Raw genomic sequence first — 6,871 nt, 5'->3', positions numbered from 1 at the left:
CCAGGCTTGCCACCATGTCTAGGTCATGATATCTTTGAGGGAGTTTTGGCTTATGATGTGGCACTGTATCTGAAATACTTCATAAAGAAAAAAGCATGGTTCACTTACTCCACTCTGAACCGACGCATCAAACAGTTTAGTTACCATGCCTCTGATGCTTCTACAAAGCCATCTGAGGTCAGTCCTCAAGCAGCTAAACTCTCAGGACAGGCTATACAGAACTGGAACTTCCTCCGATTGCTGCCTCTCATAGTTGGTGACACAGTGACAGACCCCACAGATGATGTGTGGAACTTAACTCTGCAGCTGAAAGATATTGTAGACATGGTGTGTGCTCAGAAAATTTCAGTGGCTCAGGTAGCATATCTTGATATTCTTATTCAAGAATATTTAGAGTCAAGAAAAGCTCTGTTCCCAGAATGCAACCTGAGACCAAAACACCATTTTCTACGCCATTACCCAGCACTGATTCTGAAATTTGGCCCACTGATAAGATTATGGACAATGCGCTTTGAAAGTAAGCACAGTTATTTCAAGAGGTGTGCCAGAAATCTGAAAAATTTCAAAAACCTCTGCCATACACTCTCTGAAAGACATCAGATGTTTCAAGCCTATCTTGCAGCAGGGTCATTGTGTCAGTCTGTCTTGAAGGTCAAAGATGGTTCTCCATTTTACTCAGTGCTGTACAGTAAAGCCATTCAAGAAGCAGTTCAAATGTTTGACTTTACTGAAACCAATACAAAGGTCACAGTAGAAATGATGTACAAGGGAACACAGTACAAGAAAGGACACTTCCTTGTCACAGGGGGCTCTGACTCTGTTGAGTTTGGTGAAGTAGTTCTCATTTTGATTAAGAATGACAGTGTTTATTTTCTGGTGTCGGTGCATGTGACAGAATACCATTCTCAGTATCATCTGCACTCAGTGAGAAAGGAAAAAGAAAAGATGCAGTGTGTGAACATCATTGACTTAATTGATTTCTATCCATTAACATCTTACATGAAGTATGGGTACCAAATGGTTCCATTGAAACACAGTGTGCTGTCACAATAATGGTGCTGTTAGTTTGGTATTTACGTAACACTGTATAAAAGTGTAGTATCAAGCAAGATCAGCTTCATGTTTTAAGACCAAAGGTACCAACTTGGTGTAAATTGACCTTTATTCACATTCTTTTATCAGACATCTCGGAAATGGGGGACAGCATAAGGAGTTCCATTACTAAGGTGCTGCCGGACCTGTCTGCCTCAATCCTTGAAATTGTAGTGGAGGCACTACAATCATTAGGAGTGGAGACATCTGAGGACTTGCAGTTCATCAGTGAGACTGATCTGAACTCTGTCCTGAGACCAGTTCAGGCAAGAAAACTGCTGGCTGCCTGGAAACAAACCAGTAAGTATTATGATTTCATTGCACAATAGCCATGAAGGGCTTTCTGTTTTTTCTATTATGCTTTGGCCAAGGTCCAAAAAGTACAATTAATCTATTGTTTGTGATATTGTTTTACAGCACCAAATATGGAAATTTCAAGCCAGGCCAGCATATCGTCTCCATCTTCTTGCTCCTCATTTTCTGCCTCCCCCTCACCCAGTCCAATATATTCTCTAGACTGGGTAGATAACTTTAGAATTCCAAGTGAAGATTTTCCAGAAGACTTGATCCAGTGTCTTCAGAGAGAGAAAAGACCAAAGCCTCGATTGCGGAGGGAGATGATCCGCATCATTGTGAAGGAGATGATGAAAGCCTGTGCCTCTCCAAGTAGAAGAGCCTCGACTGAAATTGCAAAAAAACTGGTTGCGTTGTATCCCAAGTCACTGCAGGATGTCATAGAGGGGGATGTGGTAGGACAGGGGTACCACTCTTTGGTAAAACAGATTCAGGCACGAATTGAAAATGTGAAGAGGTCTACTTCACCAGTGTTACAGAAGCGCAAACAGGGAGGATCAGATGACACCGATGAAGTGACACCTGAAAAGCGAGCATCTGTTCAAGACACATATGGCTGCATAAAGTGGGACATGAAGTTTTTGCCAGTCAGTGAGACACTGGAAACCCAGCAGGAGAAGAAGGAACGTATGAAGATTCTCAGTGAACAGACAAGCTTCAGTCATGAAGAAGTAAAAACTCTAATGAAATGCACCTACTACTCTCAGCGCAAAGCAATAAACAGCGGAGCAGACATGCAAACCCTCAAAGAAGAGTGGCCTTTTTTGTTTCAGGCGATTGGAATGACAGTCCATTTTGAAGAACTTACTGAAAGAGACTTTCCTCACCAGTCTGGAAAAGAAGGGAAAACGGGTTCTGGACTTTCTGAAAACCACTTGTGCAGACAAGAGCAAGCGTGTCTTGGAGGCTGTCATAAAGCTTCGAATGCAGAGGGGACAGCTGAAGGGCTGCTCAGAAGACGTGAAAGATATGATGCTCCTCCTCCTCTCCTATTTCGATGAAAAAGAGGAGACCCTCTTCCACTATGTTGATGAAACATGTCTGGCAAAAGAAGTCCAAGTGGAAAGCCTGCCTGTGACACCATGTGTCATTGTTTGTGGTGAGTTGAAAATTAGTACAGTGTGCACAGAACCTAAGCTAATGCAAGGATACGCTATATTAAATGTCTGCACTTTCACTATTTTAAGACACATTTGAATGGTAAAGGGGGTTTTACAGTTAATTCTTTTACACTTGTATTTCATTCCAAGGATCCTCCTGCTTTGCATCGAGACTGTTCATGCTCAGCATTGACCACAAAGTTGTAAATGACCAAATAACTGACTTCATCTCTGCAATCTGTCTGATGATTGGTAGCTACTACTGCCTGAACATCCACTATCCCCTGGAACTTGGCTCCACACTTGAATTTCTTCAGAGGTAATTCTTTTACTTTTCCCTTGCCTTTCCCTTTTTCTTTTTTTTATTTTCTTCATTGTATAGTGTTTTATTATGGATTATTGTGTTTATCAAGGTGTTTCTTCAACATTAACCCAGAGAAGGGAACAAAAGTTGAAAAAACTAAGAAGAAGACACTGCATGTGAACCCAAGAGTACTCACCCTCATCGCCGATCTCTCTGATCACGAGTGGCGAGAGACCGTTTAGAGACATTTTGAACAGATCGGTACAGTCAGCTTAACTGTACCTTGACTGGGAACTACTGTGTTGTTTATGTTTTCAGTTATCCCAGCTGATATTGAGTATTGTGCTCTTACCTGATTTCTGTTATCACAGGCATGCTTTTCAGAGGTTTTGACCATATATCTTTAAACAATCCCTCTAACTAGGGATTGTTACTGAGAACTCTACTTTTGAGGTTTCAGAGATGTTCTATATTCTATACAACAGAGTTTAAACTATTTGAATTTTGTATTGCCCTAATTAGCAAACAAGTTAAGTGTTGCACTGAACTGTTAACATTGAAATTTAAACAGCACTGTCTGTTACACACATTACTTGACTTTAACTGTTATTATAGCATTTTGTAGCTGTACGTTTCTGCAAAAGTGATGTCACAAGCTTATGTGCTTGTTCAAATTCATGTTTTCCTGACAATGGTTAATATACATTTGTTAGTTGACTTTAAGTGTAGAGCTTAAGCAGTTTTGGCTTTTTTCTTTCATAATGCCAGGACAAGCTTTAGATGCTTGTTTTGCCTTTATTTGTTTAAAGCAATATATTTGACTAGCAGCAAGTGTGTGGAGGTCAAAATATGTTCAAGACAATAAAAATGTCAGTGGAGGACATCTGAAATTTTGTTGCAGTGGTTTTCTGATGCATGTGTTTTAAGGTTTAAGGGTGGTGGCACAGCTAAGACCCAAGAGTCTCTTTCAAGGTTAGTAAAGTAAACAGATTCAACAAGATATTTTACACATTTCTTTGTTGTCTGTCTCTAAATCTAATTTTGTCTTTATTATGATTAAAAAGGTTTGTTTTGTTCCTGCCCTTTTCAGACAATGAATTTGAGCAGAAACCATAAGGATACTCAAAGGACCTGTGACTCTCAGGAAATGGTGAGATTTCAGGTCATAATCTTTTTTCTCCATTAAATTCATTTTCCTTTTTCCCTTTACAATGTTGCTGTTTTGTTTTTGTAAACAGCATCAAATGAGAGGGACAGATGGAACAGTTTCAAGACAATGGCAGGAAAAACATGCTGAAGATTGAAACAAACCTTGGCTGGAAATATTTGGTATGTGTTTTACCGTAAATCAAATTGTTGAAAAACATTCAGCTACACTGCAACACAGGAAACTTGATTTGCACTTATTTTGTTACTTTAATTTCTTGTCTCATTATTTTTGTCAGTTATTATTGTTTATGGTGTATGCCCTTCTTGTTTTCTTTCTGAATGCAGAAGGTATCTAGCCAGTCCACAATGAAAGCTTCGTTGCACCCCATGAGTCTTCTGGCAGAAATGATGGCGCCTGTATTCTTTGGTTTCCCTAAACATCACACCCTGCCTGTTTATACGAGGCTCTTCAATTAAGTCTGCACCCAAAGATTCAATGAGAGGTAAGCAGTGGTATTATTCAAGTTTTGCTAAAGAAAGATGGACAGGAGACACTAATTTTAATCAGCCGAGCTCAGGTTCATGTCCAGGTGAGCAGTTTCATACGCTATAAAATGTAGATTGAATGATAGGTCTCATCACCATGCATTCAGCCATTAACTTCAAGTTCTATGATAAATCAATACGAAACTTAAATACGTTTTCCAACAAATTATGATTGTGATTAGGGCTGCGTTGTCTGTGTATCACTTTTACAAAAGTAGATTTAAAGGATAACTATTGCCAAAACGCAAACTGGGCTGTTTTTTTTTTTTTGTTTTTTTTACTGTATCGATTTTGATGTGCTCAAATTTATGCCCCGGCCCCCTAGTATTCCCATTCACTGGCTATTGACCACAAAACAAAATCACGGTCAATCTCAAAAACGGCTCGTTTGTCGTAATTATGCTTTTAGATATGTTTGTCTCGTTTACAGTTTAAAAAAAAAAACCCAGCCCATGTTGCATTTTGACAATAGCTATCCTTTAAGAACTGTATATTTTACACTTAAGAAATCATTTATCATTAGATCTGTTTTTGGCAGCACGTTTTGTTCATTTCTGTGCATTTTGCTCAAGCACTGATCAAACTTTGTCCATTTTTTTGCTGCAGAGGGGATCCTGCCAGTCCAAAGTGAACTCCTGATGGACATTGAAGTACTCCTGCAGAGCTTGTATTTTCGACACCATGCGCATTAGAAAGTCCACTGAGTCCTTTCCTTCACCAAGGCAGGACCCAGTGACTCATTACTGTTGATAGGTCAGGGGCAGGTAATATTTTGTTTCATGTTTATTCATTCCTCCATGGATTACCAGCCATATATATGGACACATGCTGTATTCTCAAGATCTATGCTGTTTTGTAGGAATAGAGAAAATGATATGTTTAGTCTGTTTTCAAATGGTATGTCAAATTTTCTCATTGTTTATCAGTAATATTCTCTACCTTGGTTGTATATGAGCATCTTTAGATTTTTCTATATTTAGCAGTTGCAAATGTAAAATGTACGGTAAACCATTTATGTTCCTCATATTGTACTGTATTTTTAGCGGTAAAATACCGGCAGCTGTGGTTGCCAGGAATTTACCGTAAAATGTATCTGGTCAAAATAAAATGCTGTAATTTGTTATACGATTTCACTGTGTTTTTTACTGTCAAAGGTTTTAATAAGATTTAACATATTTCTGTTATTTTTACAGTTATTTACAATAGTAGGGTCTATCCTATTACTGTTAAATTAACAACAAATTACTGTAAATATTATTATATAACTTTTTTTTTTTTTACTGCAAATATCCGTAAAAAGCTATGGAAAGTTGCATTTTTTACATTAAATTGCTGTATAATTGACAAATATATTTGTTTTTTTCTATCATGATTTTGGTAAAATAATACGTTGTCTACCTTAGAAATTAGGGTTACAAAACCAGTATACCGTATTGTCTTTTACAGATTCCACATTTTTTACACGGTATATTCCTGGCAACCACAGCTGCCGGTATTTTACCGTAAATTTGACTTTTTTTTTTTTACAGTGCACGCACGCACGCACGCACGCACGCACGCACGCACGCACGCACGTCTATATATACACATTACACATACACACACACACACACACACGTCTATATATACACATTACACATACACACACAAAGCTGTGTAAACCAACTATAAATAACGAATCTAAACTTATATACATAAAATACAGAAATGAATGAGGTGGAATGAATACTACAAAATGTACATAAGGTGCAGCTGCAGTCTGGCAGTGGGAGCAGTGTGACAGGTCAACTGTTAAGAAGGGAGATGGCGAGGGGAAAGAAACTGTTCCTGTGTCGGGTGGTCCTGGTCTGCAGACTTCTGTACCATCTGCCAGAGGGCAGCAGATCAAAAAGTCTGTGTCCAGGGTGTGAGGGGTCTGTGATGATTTTCCCTGCCCGTTTCCTGGTTCTTGAGAGGTACAGATCCTGGATGGAGGGCAGGGGGGCGCCGATGATCCTTTCTGCTGCCCGTACAGTCCGCTGCAGTCTGCTCCTGTCCTGTTTAGTGGCTGCTCCATACCAGACTGTGATGGAGGAGCACAGGACAGACTCAATGACCGCAGTGTAGAACTGGATCAGCAGCTCCTGTGGAAGACTGTACTTCCCCAGTTGTCTCAGGAAGTGAGACAACCCATTTTGACCCATTTTGCCAAAGGAAAGGACGTTGCCTAATAATTAAGCACACCTGATATAGGGTGTTGATGTCATTAGACCACACCCCTTCTCATTACAGAGATGCACATCACCTAATATGCTTAATTGGTAGTAGGCTTTCGAGCCTATACAGC

The 6,871-nt window shown here is 39.4% G+C and overlaps 1 long non-coding RNA gene and 1 pseudogene across 3 annotated transcripts; both read left to right on the top strand.

Moving 5' to 3' along the window:
- Positions 1 to 1,184: 1,184 nt before the first annotated feature.
- On the top strand, positions 1,185 to 3,591 carry LOC146567929 (uncharacterized; annotated as a pseudogene).
- A 40-nt stretch (positions 3,592 to 3,631) lies between these two features.
- On the top strand, positions 3,632 to 5,689 carry LOC146567928 (uncharacterized). Of its 3 annotated transcripts, none has more exons than XR_014893553.1 (5): positions 3,632 to 3,822; positions 3,941 to 4,000; positions 4,108 to 4,179; positions 4,345 to 4,502; positions 5,152 to 5,689. It is a non-coding gene; the product is annotated as an uncharacterized LOC146567928 (long non-coding RNA). The 3 variants fall into 3 exon arrangements; XR_014893552.1 differs by having other exon boundaries at positions 4,089 to 4,179; XR_014893551.1 differs by having other exon boundaries at positions 3,632 to 4,000; positions 4,089 to 4,179.
- The last annotated feature ends 1,182 nt before the right edge of the window (positions 5,690 to 6,871 follow it).

This window comes from Mchenga conophoros, linkage group LG8 (genome assembly GCF_057382185.1).
Source record: "Mchenga conophoros isolate Kocher_MC1m ecotype Shallow Benthic linkage group LG8, M_conophoros_male_GT1.1, whole genome shotgun sequence".
Classification (NCBI taxonomy): Eukaryota; Metazoa; Chordata; class Actinopteri; order Cichliformes; family Cichlidae; genus Mchenga; species Mchenga conophoros.
Note: the sequence above shows the minus strand (reverse complement) of the source record. Positions and strands in the feature narration are given on the sequence as shown.